This window comes from Apodemus sylvaticus, chromosome 4 (assembly GCF_947179515.1).
Source record: "Apodemus sylvaticus chromosome 4, mApoSyl1.1, whole genome shotgun sequence".
In the NCBI taxonomy this organism is placed as follows: domain Eukaryota; kingdom Metazoa; phylum Chordata; class Mammalia; order Rodentia; family Muridae; genus Apodemus; species Apodemus sylvaticus.
In genome coordinates this window covers 84008445-84030930 of record NC_067475.1, presented here as the reverse complement: position 1 = coordinate 84030930, position 22486 = coordinate 84008445, and positions in this window count along the sequence as shown.

Genomic DNA, 22486 nt, shown 5'->3' with positions numbered 1-22486 from the left:
ATGTTCCTTCCTTTCTGCTTCCTGACAGCCATGAGGTAAGTAGCACCTACCAAGCATTTCCACTATTGTGATGTTTTCCCTCATCAGAGGCCCCAAATCACAGGATCAAGAGACCATAGGATGAACCCTCAGGAGACCATAGGATGAACCCACAGGAATCATGAGCCCAAATAAGTTATTCTTACTTTATCACACCAAGGCAAGAATAAGAGACACTGGTCCCTCCTATAAAACCAAGAGGAAGCCACACCAGTCACCGTCATGCAGATTAAAGGGCTAGTTTGTAGCTGTGCTTCAGGCCTTCACGGTGAAATGCCATACCCTTTAAATAGCAGAACAGTAGCAATTTTTATCTCAAATAAAACAAAACAGGAAAATTAAATCTTCAATGTCAAAAAAAGGATAAAAGAAAGGAGAGAGAGAGAGAGAGAGAGAGAGAGAGAGAGAGAGAGAGAGAGAGAGAGAGAGAGATCCATGGAAAGACTTTTGGAGCCCATGGAACTTTTGAAAATGTCATTACCAAACTGTAAAATCAAGGAGATAAAAATCAGACAGCCCAAGGGGAGTAACAGTGTCCCAGCACAGGCTCCTCAGCTGAAGTCACCACGAAACCAGTTTCCATGCACAGGTCCAGAAAGCAGGAGGGCCAGAACTGATTCATGTCTCCTGCTGGCACTGGCTTTCAGGGAAGGGATGATCTGTGAAATGAAAGAGTGGATCTGGACCAACTGAAAGTAGACAGGACAAATGTGGACGGCTGGCACCCCGAGGTGAGTCCTGAGGACCCGTGGAGCCCTTCGAAGGGTTTTAAGAAAGTAGATTCATGTACCCAGCTCTCCTTGGCTGGTTCCATACCTCTGCTTAGCGGCCAGAAAACCTGACCTATCCCTGAGGTAGTAATGCATTTAAAACTTCCTGTACAGAAAAGCCTTGTAAGAATAAAGCATTGTGGAGCACTCAGAACAAGGCAGGACAGAAAATATTGTCTAAAGACTATCCATACTGTCATAGTAATGTTAGCAAGATTCGTGTCTGCTGGTGATCAGGAAAATTCAAAGACGTTACCACCCACAGAGCTGCTTTACAGGACCAGGCAGGAAGTGAAACCGCATCAAGAGAAATGTGTCAGGTCCCAACTAGGCACATGGTGGTAAGCCCCGGGGTGTGAACCCCAGCGCTGAGTGATCATGTGTGTGCCAAACAGCTGCAACCCTGAGGTGCAGGAGACACACATCTCAAGCCTGCATGGTTCAGTTGCTCTCTCCAGAGATGCTAACGTGAGAAACACCCATTCCAAGTGCAACTGCTGCTTTTGAAATGTTCATTTCTAGAGTTTCACGGATTCAGCTTTTGTAGACCTGTAATAGAACTGGAGGTGGGGACGGAGGGATCCTTTCTGGGGGAGTGCTGGGCAGGCCTGCCAGCATTCAGTGCCAGAGCATTTCTGTTATTAGAGGTTTTTGCAACTCTGTTCTCAGAAAGCAGATGCCCCCAAAAGTGATACTCCAGAAGGCTAGTGACATTTCCTTCAGAAATCCCCCAGAGAACGGGTGTCCAGGGACCAGGAAAGCTGGGTTACTGAGAGTTGGACCCATGATCTTGGGGATGAAGATCTGCAAATTACGTTGTTTTGCCTTATCTCTCAATCCTATACTTTTGGGACTTGGGTGTTACTTTTTTTTGGAAGGATGAGAAAGTTGTGACATCTGTGTTTCCTGGTCTTGGGCATCGTGGGCAGAAACAAATGCAAGACTCAGAGGCTGGGCAGGTCTCTAGGTACGTGCTCCAGCCTACTTTTATTATTTTATTTTATTTATTGAATATAATCTTCATTTACATTTCCAATGGTAAAACCTTTCCCAATTTCCCCCTTCCCCCAAAACCTCCAACCCCTCCTCCCACCCCCTGCCTCCACATATATGCCCCTCCACCCGACACACTCCCACCTCACCCCCTCCCATTTCCCTTTGTTGGGGCCTCTATTGAGCCTTTACCTGGCCAAGGACCACTCCTCCCACTGAGGCATTCCTCTGTCACATTTTTGGCTAGAACCATGTGTACCCCTTGGTTGATGGTTTAGACCCTGGGAGTCCTGGGGCGTCTGGGTGGCCAAAATCATTGTTCTTCCCATGGGGCTGTAAACCCCTTCAGCTCCTCCGGACCACCCTCCAGCCCCTCCATTGGGGACCCCATGCCAAGACCAATGGTTGGTTGCTTTATTGCTCCTGTGAGTATTTTGTTCCCTTTCTCAGAGGAACCAAAGCACCCTCACTTAAGTCCTCCTTCTTGAGCTTCCTGTGCTGGGTGAATTGTAATTTGTTTATTTTGAGCTTTTGGGCTAACATCCACTTATCAGTGAGTGCGTATCATATTCATTCTTCTGTGATCTGGTTACCTTGCTCAGGATGACACTTTCTAGTTCTATCCATTTGCCTAAGAATTTCATGAATTCATTGTTTTTAATAGCTGAATAGTACTCCATGGTGTATATATACCACAGTTGCTGTATCCATTCCTCTATTGAAGGACATCTGGTTCTTTCCAGCTTCTGGCTATTATAAATAAGTCTGCTATGAACATAGTGGAGCATGTGTCCACCCTCAAGACTCTGCAAGGTCTCCTGCAAGATCTCAATTTACTCCTTATGCAAATTCTGGTCCCACATCAGGGTAGAACTACTGGGCTATTGATAGTTGCTTGTTTTCCAGGCCTTAGCATTGTGGTGGAACAAACAGGCCACTGTGCCAAGCAGGTTCATGGAAGATGGTCAGTCCTGACGTTGTCCATAGGTCAACAGCCCCAGGTTATCAAAGTTCAGATTTCTTATTCCCCAAATCAGAAATGTAGAGTATTCCACCCTTTCTTTGGTATTATTTAAGGTCCTACTAGAACCCTGTTCTCTACTTCTAGAGTCTTCCCACACAAAACCTTCAGACATAAAAATCACTGCTACAGAGATAATGGGATCGAAGTTGGCATAACTGCTCTAAATGATAATCTCAGGTTCTTAAATTATTGTAAAATTCCGAAAATGAGTGTTCCTGAGTTGGCATTTAATTTCCAACAATTATTCCAGGTTAACTTAGAATCTTTCTAGGACATCATGTCAACAATCCTTGCCAGTCATTTTATAAAAGGAAAAAAATGAGCTTTACCCTATCTATGCTCTACCTATAATAAGACATTATTTTAATTACTTATTGGGCATCCAGGTACAGTGCAAAAAATCTATTCTGCCAATAAAAAGGTATGTAATCTGGCTGAGGATATGACACAGGTGGCAAAGTGTCAGGGCCAGTGTTCAATGCCTAGAAAATTCTCTCTCTCTCTCTCTCTCTCTCTCTCTCTCTCTCTCTCTCTCTCTCTCTCTCTCTCACACACACACACACACACACACACACACACACACACACACCAGGTATATGCTTATAATCCCAGCACTGGTGAGGCAAAGACAGGTGGATCCCTGGGGCTCAGTGGCCAGCCTAGCCTACTTGTGTTCCAGACCAATGAGAGATCCTACTGGCTGACGGTGGTCAGAGGTGCCACAATAGACAGAGAAGCTCACCAAAATGCTGTCTTCATTTTCCAAAGGAGCAGAGGGGCTTAGCTTTCTTGAAAAAGTCTAACAGCCAGCTAGCTCACTCCAGTTACTTTTTTCACACATTCTACAAGGTTACAAGGTTAACTGGGGCTGGGAAGGATTCCAGCTACAAAAGTTCTCTTGCCCTTGCTGCCCATGAGAGTGCTCAACCCACACAAATCTCAGTCCCTTTTGGCCATGGCTGGCCAGGATCAAACGTAAGAGCTCCAGGTTTGCCAGGAGAGTCTTAGGACAAAGGTTTGTGCAGCTGCAAGCTCTCACATAGAACCCAGTGCAGATTCTCCACAAAGACAACATTTCTTCAAGTTTCAAACAGTCTCAAAGCAGTTCCTCAGCTTCTTATTGACCCAAACATAGTAAAGGCTTTGCTGAATCATTTCACTCAAAGCCAGACACAAAGGCTTTACTGCTGTCCACATCACTATATCTTCTCCCTTTTGTTTTTAGTGGATTTATTAGGGACAGCAATTATCACTGGAGAATTATGGAGTTGTACAGTAAATATGCCCTTTGATTTATCTAGTTGTCTCACAGTCTTATGCAAATAAATCAGCATACATTTCAAGCCAGTAAAGTTATCACCACAAAGAGAATTATAAAATATCACAAGAACAAGAAACGTATACAAATGATATTGAGATTAAATGAAGCTACAGCGTGTGCAAAACGGTCTATAACATCCATCCCTGTTATTTCAGGCAGCTTCTTAGAAAATGATTCTATAATTTCTTGCTGCAAATCATAAATCATTTGGGAAGAGTTAGGATGACCTAACAAATGCATTTTAACCTTTTCCTCATCATATTTGCTGCCATTGAATCTTAAAGGTGTAATACAGTGAGGTGTGGCGACATTCCGATCACATTTCGTTTGTTCTCTCAAAAATTCTAACTGATCTCTGGTGAGTATTCTGGCTTCTCTCAGTTTGGCTACTGCATCAACTATTTTTCTCTCTCATTTTGTTGCATCCAAACTTCATGAGAATGCATATTCCAACCTTTAACACGATCAGCAGTTTGAGCTTCTTTAAGAAGAGCAACTCGAGCTGTGGTAGCAGAAGCAGTTAATTGAACAATTCCTAGGACCACTCTAATTATCAGTGCCACTATCCACTGAGGTTTTCTTCATATTCTTTCAGCAAGCTTCTGAACCAGTATCGTCACAGGTGAGTGTCGCCATGGTCTTGACAAAGTCATTGCTGGTCTTGCTCTGAGAATAAATAAACTTTCAAAAGCAACATTTAAAGATATACTAGCTTGGACACAGGTATGAAGAACACAGCGTGCACAGTGATGCTGCCATTATTAGGATGCCATTGCCCAGGTCCTTACAGGAACAGATAAGGTAATGGTGTGACAAGCCATAAAGGTGTGACTGTGATCTAAATTAAAGGACAAATGAAACCTGCAATTAGTAAAGTTTAACTGTGCTCAGGGATGGGGGGTTTCGAATGGGAGGTCTGGATAGGGGGTTATCGGAGTAGCATAATAAGGTGGTCATAGCAAGGTAGTCATAGCAACAGGTGGTTATAACAACTTTTGAAACAAAGACACAAAGACATGCTTGCCATCTTCTGGAACAGGCAGTACAGAACTATTTATAGTTAAGGTTACAGGGAGCGGTGGGTTATAGCCCAGTCCTTAAAAGGCAGAGGTTTATTCATGAACAGAAGTTTATGAATGAACCTAACTTGTCTTTATTATAAAATGGCTCTCAAGCCTAAGATGGAGCTAGGCTGGTTCATCAGTCACCAAGGGTCCTGCCTCTGTGAGCCGTTGGAGGATTTGGGCAGGAAAGACGCTTCTCTGTGGGGAAGTGAGTAGAAGTAGGAATACAACTTCAGAAGCTACTGTTATAACAGAGGCTGAGATGCTTGTGACTTAAACAGGGTAACCAAGTTCTGGAGAAATAAGATACTCAAGAAATAAAGATACTCAAGAGGCTTATCTAAGACACTGGATTGGAAATGTGAGTTTAAAGAAAATGACTTTTGTTTTAACTTAAAGAACTTTTAAAAATTATCATGCCATTTATTTGGCCAGAAAATACTGATGGAGGAACACTTAGATTGAGAGGTCCATTGGATCTATAAGGAAGTACAGGATGCTGTTAGTAGCTAATGCTAAGTTGTACGCTTTGAGCAGCTGATGCTGAAATGGGTCCAGAATTGTGTGTTTTCACACACTCCAACGACTGAGATGCAGGCCTCTCATTGCATAAAGAACTGTGGCTAGTCCAACTTTCTTTACAATGAGTATGCATGGTTTTCATAATAAAATAAAGATCTCTCTGTGTCGGGTCCAGAAAGAAAGGGTAACACTGGTAAATTTTAAGTGCTTAGTGAGTCTCTGGCAATTATTCAACTCAGGTGGGGGCTATTCCACAGATGTTCTTTTTGCTCATCATGTTGTGATTTTCATTCTGGTGCTGTGCTAAGATACCCTGACAAAAGCCATGCAAGAGAGGGGTTTATTTTAGCTTACATGTCCCTGTTACAGTCTGCTTGTCGCTGCTGAGAAGCCAAGGGGACAAGAACTTGAAGCAGCTGGTCACATCATGCTCACAATAAAGAGCAGAGAGGTGTGAATTCGTGGATGCCTGCTTACTCCCATTCAGGGCTCTTTCTATGATTCAGTGGGCCAGGCAGGCAAAGCCACCGCTCACAAGGGGTAGGCCTCCAGACCTCAGTTAATTAGATCAAGGAAATCCCTCACAGGAGTGCCCAGCCACTCTCCTTTTGGTTGATCCCAGAACCAGCCAAACTGACTATCACAAACCATTGTCACTACTTTTTTATCCTTCCAGTCCAGATAACTATACACACCAAACTCAGTGTTTTAGCCACAGGGACTTGGTCCCTGCATTTTAGTTGCAACTTGTCCACCATTCTCTGGCCTTTTTTAAATCTGTGGGATGTGAACAAAAGAGGAGATATTAAACAGGTGTGTAAAATTTGTTATAATTTCCTTTAGAGAATAACACAAATGGGTTACTTTTTAATCTACCATGCCCGCTACACATAGCATATTACTAATAGCATAGCCCAGCAAAACAGCTCCAACTGGAGCCCCTACATGTGGCTGAAACTCTCATGATATAAGTTGGGTCTCTGGACAGTACGGATTTATTTCTTAATAGCAACATTTCCTAAGTGAAAGATCTCATTTACCTTTCTCTTTTCTCTCCAGTTACTAAATTTAACCACAAACGCGATGGCTTTGTCCGAGAGTTTGCAGTTGTGAACACACATTCACCGTGTAAGGAGGGCAGGGGTTATTCTGATGCCTGGCAATGGATGGCGGGAGTGATGTTTGGAACAGAAACCTATCTAGTGGTCATACCAACACTCTCTTGACTACAGAATTGTGGAATTGTTCCTGCCATGGAGTTCACTGATTCAAAGTGAATCTCACTGGGATCTGCAGCTCTCTGATATTTTCAAGATGTGTAAGTGGAACGGGACTGGTCACATCTCATTTAAGATGAAAGGTCAGACTGAGATCTCTACTCATCACATGCCTCTGCTAATGCTTAGTAAACTCCCAAAGCTGGAATTTCACCAAAGACCATACCCGTTCTGTTCCTACAACTCCAAACAAAATATCTATTTTTATTTTCTTTTACAAGTGTGGAGAAGAATTCTATCATAGCACAGACTTTATTAAGTGGGATTGTATGTGCCTTGGATCAAATTGAGTCTTCTGAATCATGAACCTTGGAAATGGAAAGGAATTAGCCATTGCATAGTCCAAATTTGCCACTTAATAGATGAGGGAAAAGATGGTCAGAGAATGTAAGGGATCTGCCCAAGACCACACAGAACTGAGGACCAGAATCCAGTTCCTTAGCCTAATCACAGAGTTCTTTCCATCCTCTAGATCATAGCACCTGCCAAGACCATTGCTGATAGTCTCAGGTGGCCACACAGTGGTCCCAGGAGCTGACTGAGGAGCTGAGAAGCATGGATGTCCATTTGCCTCGCATGTAACCACAACACAAACCAGTTGTCCAGAAACCCAATTCAGCCAGCAGAACCTGTACTGTGTGCATCAGGATAGAGTGCTTGCCAGTATTTGGCTCTGCCCTAGATTCCAACCTAGAGATTATGAAAAGGAACCTGGAGGACTAAAACAAGAAGAGAAAAAGAGGAGGGGTGATCAAAGCATGCATTCAGATGTGCACAGAAACAGGGCAGGAGCACGTATGAATCAAGCCTTTACCTTTTAGAAGTTATTTTCAATACCAACAGCTATCAGAGTGTTCCTGCTCTCCCCATGGATGTTTGCTTAAGTTCAAAACAGAATGAAGTTTTTAGAACACAATTATTTTCTTAACCGACACTAACCTTTGAACCTCAACTCCTGATTACTAGCAAATCAGTTAGTAATACAACCCCATCCTGCACTGTAATCAACTGCCAGCTCACCATAGGAATAGTTTTTAAAGTGAAGTTGGCATCCCCGTCAATGCTGGAGTAACCATGAGCCGTATGCTATTACCTTTGAGAGCACATTTAAATGTGGAAACAATCTATACTGGATGCCAACTGTATATAATAGCATTTTCCTGCCTGGAGCTATTTGCCAATAATCAATCATATATGTTTTTATATACACAGTAGGGCACTGTGACTACCCCAGTTTTCTGGGGGTTTTTGTTTTGTAAATGCTTTACCTTCTATTCTGATGAAAAGCTTGACAATTCCCAGGGAGGCGGCCTCGGGAAAGCCTTCCTTATACCAATGTCAAGCGAAATGCCATGTCAGTTACATGTGATACTCTGTTTCTTGTACATTTTGAGTGGCATGGGTGTATGACAGAAACCCAGATGAAGCAAAGGAAATTAAAAATATATAGCTGAAGTAGTATGGGTACATCTGGCCTCAAGGACCCCAAAGAACTAAAGAAATATTACCAATGCTATTTTTTTTTATCATTTTGATTTCTTGTCTCTGACTTTAGCAGTATATTGTATTAAACTTTAATTGAAGTTTTCAATTAATTTAAAAAAGACCCTGGGTAAAGCAAAACAGTAAGTGTCAGTGCCATTTTGCAGGTTTATTGAGAGGAAAGGGGGTTTAAGAGAACCCCAAATACATGTGCATATAAGGTCAATGGAATACAGGACAAGGAATCCGTCTTTCAGGCCAGTCTCCTGCAGTGGCAGGGAGGAAGCATGGCAGATTCACCCCGGTGATCCTGCTCAGGAGTAAGTCCATCTGGGCATGGCCAAGGAGTGGATAACATCTGTACAGACAGTAATAACTTGTAATGGGGCCTGTGGCTGGGCATCACTCCCCCTTCTTCCACAGTAACAGAGACCTCAGCTGTCAGCTGAGCACACACCATGTGCCTCCATCCTAGCCAGTGAGGAGAGCGTGTGAGAACTTTAATGTGTTGGGAAACACTTTGCTTACTTTTTTTCTTGATCATTTCTTTATCCTTGCTAGCTTGAACGGACACGTGCTGACTCCTCGCGCTCTTCTAGTTGGAGCTAGAACAGACATGATAGAACCTGAGGAACTTGAAATAAGAAAGCTTCAGGACTTGCCAAAGTCACCCAAGACTCAGGAGCAAAAGCTGATCTTTGTTATACTGCATCATCCTTCTAGAAAGAAATTGCTACCTGGCTTGGGTTGTTTGATATTTGGAGACCCTGGCACTTAAAACTGAAACAAGTCTTAACTAAATCTAAATCATTTCCTTGGTCTCATGCACCCTCATCCTCAGATGCTTTAGTTAGCTGACGGGGAAGAGAGCCGGGCACGCATTGAGCACTCCTGCACACAAAGTACAAAACCTGGTGCCAGAAGCTTCTGAATTTTGGAGGATTTTAGATTTTAATTAAACAACAACAACAAAAAAAAATGAGATACCTAATTTAACCAGTAAACCCTGTTCAGACATTCCAGTATTCCAAAAAATTCTGAAACACTTCTGATCTCAAGTATTTGGGAAAAGGGACCTCCATGTTGTGTGGAAAATCTCTTTCCTGAGGTCATTACGGCTAGGAAGTGACAATCTGAGCCTATGTAGACTTACCTCCAAAACCTTTCATGTCTACCATAGGCCTTACTGAATACGAACAAAACATGAAACTATCACAGGAAAGCCCCATCTTACCCAAGACTGAGACGCCAGTGTTTGGCCAAGTAGCAACCTTACCAATCCACTGAAAACCTTGGTTACCTTTTGAAATCGATGAACGCTCAACTTGAAGAAGGTTCCTTAAGAAGCTTCCCAGAAGCTCGCCTTCTCCAGAGGGCCGGCTCACTGTGAGACAGTCTGCATTTGCCCTGGAAGAAAAGCACGCCCTGTGACCTATGAAACTAAGCCAAGTGGTGAGTGAAGCTCAGAGCTGAAAGCCCCTGGACCTAGACACAGAGCACGGCGCCGCCACCAGGCTGAGAGCTTTTGCATGCCAGACTTGCTTCTTACAAGACTTAGCTTCAGTCCCAAAGTCCATGGGCCCTTCACAAAACTCCAAGCTCAATGCCAGAACGTGGTCGACCGCTATTATTGAGCTGACAGATTCCTGGCTCTTCTGCATTCTTTCTATTTTTTCTCTCAAGTGAATAAGAAGGTCTAGTTCAGTTTATTGCAAGAACAAATGCTCTTCTGCAAAACTAATTCTTTTGAATGGCTGAAATGAAAAGTAATATGCCACCCCACCCTTCAGAGGCCACTCGGACTTAGACACATGAAAACGCTAGTGTTTCTCAACCCAAGGCTTAATTTGGGATGAGGACTATAAGGAGTCTTTTCTAACCATTGTGACAGGGAAAGAATGCACAGGTCTCTCAAGAGGAGATTGCAAGAGTCCATGCTGAACTGACTTATGAACCTTCTACCAAGAATAAACCTCCACAAATGCAGAACTTGGTGACTACTTGATATTTTACATATTCTGTGCATATTTGGAAATATTTTTAAATTGGGATTTTTTTAAAGTTTTATTTTAGGAGAAAATACCTTCTTTTTCATCATTAACTTCTGGGCCGCTGCATTCAGAAGTACTCCTTCTTCACAAAAGAGTACCCATAAGTGTGAGACAGCACATAGACATGGCCATGAGTGAGGCTAGGGACAGAGGATCCTTGTCAGTCAGTCAGTGACTGGTACTCAGTCTAGCATTGGCTTTGGGTATTTTCAACAACAATTTGGCAAAACTTCCTTAAGGAGTCAGCTCATCTGCACTTTCAGAAAACACTATAAGCAGAACCCTGCAGAGGCACAGGAGCACATGTTGCATGCATGTTCCGTGGGAAAGAGGATTGCACGTGGTGGTAATCAACGACCTGGACAGAAGAAGCAAGTCCTAGTGTTTGGAATGTACTTTGTGAGGTGTGACACCATGGGTATGCTGTAGCTTTCTAGGGTCTTTGTGTTGACTTTCTTTTCTAGGATATTAGTCCATTTAGGACACACACACACATACATACACACACACACTGGAGGGGGGGGAGAGGAGAGAGGGGAAGGGAGGGAGAGAGAAAACAAAGCATTTATCCATAAGTGAGTGTTGCTCTCCTGGGGTTTGAAGCAGCCTGTTGTTTATCTGCATTTATTTCCTATGGTTCCTATGGCTGTGAGTGAAATCTTGCCACAGATTCAGGGCTTAAAACCAACAGATATGTCTCCTCTGGCAAAGCTGGTAGCCAGACACTGAACTCAACGCATCAGCATGCCTGGCTCCTTCTGGAGACTCTCAAGGGGATTTGCAAGACACTACTCTCAGTCTTGGTTTTCCTTGGCTTGTGAATACAGTCCTCCAGTGTATTTCTTCTACACATGGTCTTCCCCGCTGAGGTACTGTGTGTCTTTTTTCCATCTAAGAAAGACACTACTCCACAAATTCAGGACCATCCTGATCTAAGATGATTTCAAGTGCTGAGTGTCCAGCTCTATCTGTCTTCTCCTAAGACAGGATCTCTCACTGAACTTGGAACTATGCTAGTAGGCAGTAAGTCCCAGCAATCCTCCTGTCTCCCTCCACCCTCAACAGCACTCGGATTAAAAGCGTGCACATAGCTACACCCAACTTTTAGAGTTCTGAGGATTTGAACTCAGATCCTCAAGCTTATAGAACAACCTCTCTTATACCATCTTTCCAGACCCTCAAGACCTATTTTCCCTAATAAGTTTGTGTTGACAATTCAAGGTACATAGGCTCTCCAAGGACTAGTTTCAACCCACTCTGGTAAAACTGGTATCAGAGCCACCAGTTCCTGAACTTCATAATCTTGACTTCGTTTCCATTCTCTCTCCTTTTTGCCTTTTTTTTCTTGATCTTCTCTCTCTTTCTCTTCTATAGCAGACACATCACCCTGACCTTGCATCAGGACCACACCTAATCCATTGCAACATTGGGCAAAGCAGGGCAGGGATGTCCATCAATGAAAACAAACACAGTTGGAATCTTGTTCTCTTCTCTCCATCCCGTTTAAGTAGGCGCAACATAGAAGCATGCTGGTCATTCTTCAACATAAAGTTCTCACAAAATCATAAAACAACCCCAAAAAAACCCTAAAATACAAAGAAAGCACAAATGCAGTGTGTATTTACTCCAAAGGGCTTTTATTGTCCATTTTTTGTGTGGCACGGTCTGTGAAAAGCTCCTGGGGCACAATGAAGAACCAAACAGACAAAGTAGCTGGCTTTGTGGTTTACAGTTATACATCTAAGCATAGCATTAATTGTAGTGGGAAAGACCACACAACATTTATATGTACAAACCAAGCACTATTCACAGAGTGACTCCACAGCACTAACCTTTCTTAGGCAAAACTGAAGGGTTAGGAGTTAGAGAGATTCCCTGATAGGCAGACAGACCGGGAGAGGGGCCATGACTAGATAATAAAGATTGTGAGTTTCTAAGATGGCTGGCTTCTTCAACTTCCCGACTTAAGACAAAGACCTGCTGGCTTTTCCTCCAGCCTGTGGACCTTCCTGGCAAGTTCAAGGCCAGACCCTCAACTTGCTTATTGTGTCTCAGTTGGCCTTTCTGCCTTTGTCCAATTGACCAACCCTAAACTGGGGAAAGGACTCCTCAAAGAATCTTCAAGCCCCCAGCCCTTGAGGGAAGACTGGGTCTTGGCCTCCTGATTGTGTTTGCAGAGTCTTTTACTCTGTTCTCTCTCTCTCTCTTTCTCTCTCTCTCTCTCTCTCTCTCTCTCTCTCTCTCTCTGTGTGTGTGTGTGTGTGTGTGTGTGTGTGTGTGTGTGTGTATGTGTGTGTGTGTGTGTGTGTGTGTGTGTGTGTGTGTGTGTGCTTTCCTCACTCATAATAAAATCTTTCTTCTTGGGCAGATTCCGTCTACTTGGTCTCAGATTTCCCCCACTGCTACCTTCTGTACTAGAGACTTTTCTTGACTCTAAGGCCTTTAGCTGGCTGAAAAAAACAAAACTATGAAGACCCTAAAATGGCAATGCCTGAGCTCAGCACACCTGTGTCACTGTTCACATGATCAGCTGTATCTACAAGGTTTTTCTCTGTTCTAGCAACTACAAGCATGTCCCCATCGCCATAAGCTCCAAATCACATAACACTTGCCTCACTTGCAGCTCAAACTCAGCAGTTTTGTTTCTCATTGAGTCTTACCAAGTAACCAATTCAGTGGTCTGTGATATGATTCGATTTTCTTGTCTATCAAACAAGCATGTCAGCATTGTTCTATGAATTCCCCTTTTGAGAATAAGCCTTACTACAAATGTCTTTGAAACTGGCTAAAATAATTTGGCATGCACACCCTGAGTGAATGTTTGCTTGCTTGCTTGCCATTCTGTGTCCCAGCATGCACCAGTCTGGGATTCTGCATATTACTGTATTCTCAACTCCTAAAGTGTTCTAGGAGAAAAATGTCTTGTGTTACCTCCAACATTTCATAAAAGGGCCCCTTGTTTGTTCTTTCTAGTATATATTAAGAAGTGATCTATAGAAAATATATTTTTCATATTTTAATTGTTGTTTTAATATGTACTCTTAGCTGTTGATGGCGAATCCCAAACACCTCAGAATCAACACAATCCAACTTCTCTGTGAGGAGAGGGAAAGAAACTGGGAGGGAGGAATTGAGACCCAAGCCTATCATTATTACTATAAAGATGTCATTTTAGAATTATTTTACAATCTTGTGGGACAATTTTGTTCTGTGGGAATTTTCAGTTCAGATCCTGAAGAGTCCACAGCCAACACCAGTGGGTGAGGAACGGTTACTGTAATTTTTATGTTAGGAGTGGGTGACGGCAGCCAGACACACTTATCAGCATATTAAAGTTAAGTGCCACCATTTGGGGGATTATGTGGTGCCAATTCTCAACCACAAATACAAAGAAAACACAGCAGGGTTCACACTGAGGGATTCTGTTACAATGTGGTTGTCTCGGTGATCAGAAAGAGAGGACAGGATGAGGAAGGAGCGTGTAGAGCATTAGCCTGGCGCACGAGAAGTCCAGCTCTGTCAATCCTCACCTTAGAATGCAAAACGAAGTGAAGGAAGAACAGAAGAGGCAGAGTTTCAAAATCTTAGGAAGAACTCACTAAGCTACGAGAATACACACCCCCTACACACATCTATGTAATAGATATAGTAACCTATACACGGAAGGCTATATAACACTCCACATCTCCTCGGGTTACTCCTGGTACCCCAGTGTCCTCCTCCCCAGACCTCCCGTCCTTGCTTCACAGGGACATACTTACTCCTGACCTTTTCTCCCACTCCTTCTGACCCATTCCCAAATTGGCAGTCTCAGTTCATGCCACACTGGGTGCTGAGTGCTATGTAAAGTTGTAGGAATATATCGAGATGACAACTACATGATTTCTTGTATATCAAGTATTCTTTGCCACCAACCTGTGAGTTCCTCTTCTCCACTCTTTCCTCCCTGCCCTTCCTTCTCTCCTCTCTTCTAATTTCTCACCAATTCAAGCTACTATGTCCCGTGATGTCTTCTCTGATTCATATTTTAGAATTCCACTGCTGAGAGAGCCTAGAGTAACTCGCCTAGCTACAAAGTACACCTTGGACTCTCAGGATGAATCTATAAATTCTCAGGAGACAAATATCTTCTTCCATATTCTTCAAAATCAAAAGTAAGTTTGGCTATACCGTTTGATCTAAAGATTGATTCCTATTAGTTTCAAAGGACACATGTCCTTCCTCCTAGATTCCACAACATTAGACACAAGTTCAAGAGAGAGACTCCGGTGAAAGTCTGAAATTGGGAACCAGCCACCCTAGACAGCTAAGCTGGGTTTTATGTGTTCTACAAACCCTAAATACTAACTGATAACAAACCTTGCAGACCCTCTGACTCTCCCAGATGTTGAGTAGAAGACTCAAGGCCAATACACTCTCACCTCCCTTTTAAGTTTGGTCAACCTTTCCATGGGGCCCCAACCTGAGCTATACTTTGAGTTGTCTCCGCTCTCATTCCTCTGTCCTCTCAAATCTACTTTATCATCTAGTAGGGAAAATTGGCCAGGTTGCACATAGTTACACAATGTGAATCGAAGAATCTGCAACATCCATAATGTACATAAAGGAAACATGGCAGGACCATCTAAATTACCTAACAAGGTAATGCGTGAATGACCCAGGACAGAAGCCTTGCATACGAGCATGCGCATATCAGCAACAAGCACTCTAAAAGCCTCCACATATCTCAGTCTTTACAATGAGCCTGTGTGGTATTATTATTATTGTTATTATTGTTATTATTATTATTATTATTATTATTATTATTATTAATGAACATTGCAGTCAATATGGAGATGAATCACTGGGATCGCACATCTGGCAAGAACTGGCCCTCAGCTGTGAGGTATTTACTCCTCAAGCAATTTCCAGCTTCTTCAAGGTTGGACACAGCTGAAGAGCTGCTCTGCTCAGGGTCATGCTCTTCTTCCAAGAAGGCAGCATCAGAGGAGTGAGTCAGGTTAACTACGGCCTGGCCACTGAGGCCTGGCCCAGGACAACACTGGACGATATCCACTCCAGGGCTCTCAGCTAGGTGAGCCCCTGCCTTCCGAGGCCCACACCACTGAATTCTGGGTGTTCCTTTTAGAGTGCTGCTATACAGCCCTTGCTCGGGGCTCTCTGGTGTCTGTTTCTGTAGACCCCAACCTAGAGCACACATGTTAGAAATGGAGGAGCAGAGAGCCAGGGCAGTTGCCAGTCAGCCAGGTCTCCTGTTCCACGTGCTTTTAAGACATTTTACTCTGCTGTCTTGTGGTATGTAAGGAACACTGGCCTCTTCCCCTCTCACACCTCGGTCACCCTTCAACTATGTAAGCTTCAGGGATGTGAACAGGGAGGAAGGAAATCTCTTCTGACCCTTCTATTACCTCTGTTTATATCATTCCACTCGGATTTATTGCTACACATTTCTGAGGGCTTTTCTTTTTAAAGTCAGGCCATCTCAAGAAGGAAAATAAATAAATAAATAAATAAATCTAATTGTGGAGAGACATCTGGGGAAGTTCTCTAAGCAGAATTAATTATCTCTCATCTTAGAAAAATGGGAAGGTAAAAGGCTTTCGGTGTGCTCAGGTCTAGGGTGTGGGCATGTAATTTAGTGCATTGGCTTGGCTAAACAGAAAGATATTGGGTCACCAAAAAAAATGTTTTCATTCATCATCGATGCTCAACATACTATTCAGAAAACTTTTAGCAGTTGACACAATGTTACTTTGATGGCTCCACTACCCCTCCAACCAAAATAGGCCAGTGCTGGATGATACATCTCTTCAAACGCAGCAGTCTTGGTGACAGAGAGTGACAGGCAGACTCACTGAAGCACAGAGCAGTTAGGGAACATTTCCCATGGTAAACTAAGCCATGCTTATGGAGAAGCTATGACAGAAGCAGGGCAGAATGTCCCAGTGAGATGTGGAGACCCTCCCTCAGCCACTGACCCTCTCTCAGAGATGGATCAGCTGCCAAATGGATACTGCTTGTACTGTGGTCCAGTAAGTGTTACTTGAGCCTAAATCTGTTGTTGCTGCTGCTACTGCTGTGTGTGTGTATATATGTGCATGCATGTGTGTGTGTGCATGTGTGTATGTATGTGTGTACGTGTATACATTTTCATGTGCATGCAGATACAAATATGATAGATGTATATGTGTTCATATAGAGGCCAAATGTCTTTCTCAATAGTTCTCTACCTTATTTTCTGAGACAAGGTTTCTCAGTGAATCTGGGGCTCACCAATTTGACTAGACAGATGGCCAACAAGTTCCAAAGATCTGTCTCTCTCATCTCCCCACAACTAAGAGTACAGATGCCTATGGTTCTAACCCAAGTCCTCAAGCTTAATATGATAAGTATTTTACTGTCTGAGCCACACCACTGTTGTTGATGCCATTTTTATCCTAATAAAAGTCCCCAACACAAAGCTGAAAAACCCAAGTAGTAACCTGGTTGGAAAGACAAGAACCGCCACACTGGTCTTTTTCAAAGATTACTCAGTGAGGCTGTCTTTGTATCTCTCAACTCCATGTCAGTTTTATCTTTGCCACCCTCAGTTTCTGTGTGTGTGTGTGTGTGTGTGTTTGAAATTCAATGAATGGGTGAAAACATAAGACTTTATTTGTACTCCATGTAATGCTCTCTCTCAAGGTCTTCTGGGCTGACTCTAAGGACAGAACAGACTCTGTACAATGGCCATTTTTACAATGAACCATCTTTTATTTTTTCTTTTTATTCGATATATTCTTTAATTACATTTCAAATGATTTCCCCTTTCCTTGATCCCCCCTCCCGAAAGTCCCATAAGCCCTCTTCTTTCCCCCATTCCCCCATCCGATGAGAGACATGTCTGAATGTGGCTGACATTAGTCCCTTTAAGCCACTGGGGTCATGAACATGAGTCTGGTATGGGAGTCTCTGCTTGTACTGCCTTAATTTTATCCACACAGCATTGCCCCATCTGACCCTTCCCTGTGCTATGAAGGACATCCTAAGACTTCTACCTCCTTCTAAGTTTCTCACAGGGAGTGCCATGTGTTCTCCTTTTCTGAATCAAGAGTTTTATACTCACCATAATTTTTTCCAGCATAAATCAATGGCACCCCTACCATACATACTCAGCATCCCAAAGTATCACTCATTGGGGATAATGATGGCATAATACTCGCTCAACAAAAGGACAGATAGGAAGTCATCAAAGACTCTCCCATCCCAGTCTCATGTTTACAACCCCAATGTAAGCTTTGCACGGCTCTCAGAACTGAAGACAAGCTTTAGGTTTGTATATCTCAAATTCTCGTTAGCTGTATGATCTCGGGCAAGCTCCTTCACTGATCTTCCCTCCAGGTTCCTCTCCTGCAAAGTCAATGAGCACGCCAACAACCTGTTGACCTCAGTGCATTGCAAGCTCTTAAGCTTGCTCCTGGTGATAAGAATCACACATATTATACATTAGTAATTAATTAATACTATTATCATAGCATATGGAGGATATAAGCAGGAAAACTTTGAGCAAGTGGATTTTGAGCACTGGGCAAGTAGAGTAATAAAACTATTCATTAACAAAATTGTCACATTCTCAATAGTGATTAATTTGTGGTTTTGATACATTACATTTTTGCTCAGTTATTCTCAAGCCTGTAGCCAGTCAGCTGTCAATCCTTCCTCCTCTTAACCTAACTTCACAGTGTAGACTAGTCCTCAGAGAATCTTGAAAAGTGAGTTCACTGACTACACTCTGAGTGTAGTTCCCAGTCTTCCTTTCAGAGAATTCTGGGGTGAGGAGAAGAGCCCCCTGAAATCACTGTGACAGGGTTATTTCAGAGCCTTGGTCGTTAGTTTTTCTTTCTTTAAGCCAGGTTTCTCTTCTTTAAAGTTACCCTTACGCTCTATTTATTTACTTTGGCCTTAGTGGACTAGACCACGGCTAAAACTTTATGGACCTAATAAAATTCCCAACATTCTCAGACACGGGTCGTGATGTTTGTGCGCTGGGCAGAAAACAAAGGCGTATTATGAAGCGTGTGGACAAGCTTACTCCGAGTGAGCCTTGTGCAGGCTTGCAGAGCCAGGCTGCAGCTAACCCCTGTCACGGGCAAGGCCTGCACACCTCACTTCCCACACCTACCCTTCTCTATGATCTTCCCACCACGACACAGTCGAGCGTTTGCACCCTGTCCTCGCTTCAGAAATGTCTTCATGTTTCCTTCCCTACTCTTTGAACAACCCATCTTCAGGGGGACTTGGTTAACCTGATGTGGAAAAAGTTAATTTGTTATCTCTACTCAGTAGACTCTTTCTGGTGCCAGTTCCACAGTTGGAGAAATGAGAAAAGCTCTTGGGATCATTGAAATATATATATTGGATATATAAGATATCCGGTATATACAGATACGAGTTCAGCCCATAAAGCTATGAGAGGCCACGTGGTTTCAGCTCGCCATGGCTGAGAGTCAGTCTGGGGTCAGCATCTCTGTGCTTACTATTCTTCAGTACTCTGGTTTCTAACTTGATGCTCACAACTTGTTTTGGGAGCTAAAACAAAGCCCCTTCTTTTTTTCTTTCCTCTTCTCTGTAGCAAACAGTTTTCTTACAGAAAAAAAAACAAGAACAGGTCTGACGCTGGTCAAATAAGGGCCTCATCAGTTAAAACATTCTTTAGATGGCTGATGTGAAAAGCATTAATAAGCAGTGTTTCTTAGTTCCCTGCAAAGGATTAGCGATTTTTAGAATTTGGGCTAAGAGCTGCTGTTCATTAAGGAGAGCATAAATCCTCCAGTGGTCATAAGGATGGCTGTTTCATTATTTAAGTTTTGAAAACTTAGTGGGAATATATCGCAAGATTAATTATGCCTAGAGCAAATAAACAGTGCTGCCAATCTTCAGATAAGATTAGGGTTGGCTTTTTTCCTCCAAAAATATTTCATTTCTGTACTTTCTATCATGCATGATGTTTTGAAAACCCATTTCTGCACTAACGTCTTGCCACACTTCCTGTCCCGGCATTTCCTCTCTTGCTCCCTAGGTCTGCACAAGTTTTCAATTTAGATTGCATTTCCAGCAGATGTTGTACCTTTCCAAGTGCCCCTTCTCTTTCATTAAAAATAATATGCAATTCATTGTAGTGTTGTGAGAGAAAATAGCCTAAATAAACATGTTCAAAAAATCCTGAATTACTGAAGGGAATGAGGAGGAGGAGAACAGAGGAGAGAGAAGGAGAGGGGATGACTGTGGGTGGGTGTCTGAGAAGAGAACTAGAAAGAAGAGACATGTTGGTTGCAAACTCCAAGGGAACCAATACTATCCTTTGCTGGGTTGTGAGCGGGGAAGACAGATGAACAGATCAAGGGCCCATTCCCTGTAGATACAGGACTGTTCACATTTTCTGATGCGTTACCCAATGCTCCATATAAACAAGGGCTCACAGACTCAGAAATCTAATGAGGGATTTTAAGTATGCAAAATCATGTATTTCACTGTCTCAACACAAACTGAAACCCCAGTCCTTTGTGGTGGACTTCCAGCCCTCGAGCTGAACTCTCCGTGCACCTCAGGCTCCTTCTATTGCCTTGTTCTTTGCTGAGTAGAACCTGTTCATCTGAACCATAGGCACCTCTCAGCCCTCATCTCCCCCCTTTTCCCAAAAGGAACCAACCTAGCTCAGTTATCAACACCCTCTTTGGATTTATGTCTGTGTTATCTCTTTGAGATCATTTGGGGTTTCTTAGGACAGTTAAATATGCAATTACCTCAATCTTCATTTTAGGAATCCTGGATGTGTGTAGTCCAGCAGGGAGATGGGGGTGGGGAGGAAGGAAAATGCTTGTGAGGTCACCCAGCAACAAGGCTGACCTCGTTAACTGTAATACAAACAGCGAGACTACTGGGGAGCAGCAAATTCGCAGGCACTGCCATGAAGCTACGGACCTCTGGGAGTCCATGAAATGGATGCAGAGTTATCCTCGGCTTCTCAGCTCTGTAGAGCAGAAAGGCCATTTTTCATGCATTTTTAAAATTCTGATTATCCTGTTATATTCTCATAGGTCTTCAAACATTGTGGATATGAGTCTCTATTCATGCTTCTACTCCCTAAGTTTAGCAGAGTAACAAGAGTGGGTAGCCAATTACTATCTGATGCTTGAACGAATGAGTGAGTGAATGGATGAATGAATGAATGAATGAATGGCAGTCCAGCTGTGAAAGGAGGCAGCAGGAGCAGGATTAAACATAGGAAGGATTCCTCAGAAGTCCTCACAGTCCACTGATGGCCTTGGGACTCAGTGGAGAATCAGCCTCAGTCCCTGGACAGTCTTTGAGAACTGCACCAAGAGAGGAACTAGATCTTCCCAGCAAAGGTTGATGCAGCTTCCGAGCAAACAGTGCAGCCTAGTTAGAGAAGCAGATGAAGAAACCACTCACCCAGAAATGCTACACAGAGATTCAAGATTTTCTCTTCTACACGGGGAAGCTTCGGTTAGCCACTGACTCAGTTTCCGTAGCACTTTGTCCAGAATGTCATAAGCACCCCCAGTGTCACATTTAGGGGGTATGCAATCTGTTTAAAAATGTGTTAGATTACAACCTCAGTCAGATCATTTGAGGGATTCCCCCCAAAGACTTCCTACCAAGTCAGTCAGTAGCAAAAATGGGTGTGTTCAATGCAGTTTGTCTGAAAACAGAAGATCCACCCATGGTCAGAGCCACCCATGGTCACTACTTGCCAACAAAGACAAATGGTTGGTATTAGGTCAGGGGTTTCCAACCTGTGAGTCAGATGACTCTTTCACGGGGGTCACCTAAGACCATCAGAAAACATAGATTTTTTACATTACAATAACAGCATTACAAGTATGAAATTATAACAAAAATATTTATGGTCGGGGCTCACCACAACATGAGGAATTATATTAAAGGGTCACAGCCTTAGGAAGGTTGAGAACCGCTGTATCAGGTGCTTTCCTGATATCCCGCAGAGAATACAAGAAGTCCTATAGACTGAGCTGAGAAAAGGAAGATCAAGAGGAGATTGAACTGATGAAATACCAAGAGATCTGAGCTATGAAGAGGGGCCCTGCTCACCATCATGTAAGCCAGGGAAGCTGAAGAAGGGACATGTCAGTATCTGAGCATTCCTTCTTCCCTGAAATTTCCACCAGCAACCATCACCAGCTGCAGCCAGGAGTCAGACCAAAACTCAACTGCTGGAGACTCAGTAAGTGCTTTATCCTCTGCTGTGTCTGCATCAGCACAGCTGCTTTGGTCCTGATCAAGCCACACCTCACTGTAGAGTGGGCCTGTCACCAGAATCAGGTGGAAGCACTGAGGCTGCAGCACTCTCAAAGGAACTCAGCATGGACCCTAGCAGGATGGACTCTGGGAGATACCTCCATGTCCTAACCACATCTCTGTAGGCTTTGTTTCTGATCACATCTGATTTCAGGACTCAGAATTCCAAGGACTAGCAGAGAGATGCTCTTCCCAGAGCTTTGCCCACTATCCAGAGAGCCACCACCCCACTTGCAGGTTTGATCTGACAAGATGGTCATACTGTATGGGCTTGCGTCTTATGTTTCCATGCACTTACAAAACAAAAACAACGCAGAGATCACTGATCACTCTCAAAGAAGAGAGGGAAATGTATTTTTCATAAAGAGTTTGATGGTTGGCTTGATTTGAGAAAAACTGCTCTTCATTAGTTTATCTTGAAATTCTTACATTTAAATTGACCATTAATGGACAGGGTAGAAGGCAGCTTTGTTTACATATATACTACAACCAACCAATTTACTTAATTAAAAATTAATACTTCTTGCCAAAGATGTCTAAAAGATGTATAGCAACATTTCCCCACAGACAAGTCCATGTGTACACGAAGGCATCTTGCTGACCCCACTGAATCAAAGCAAGCAT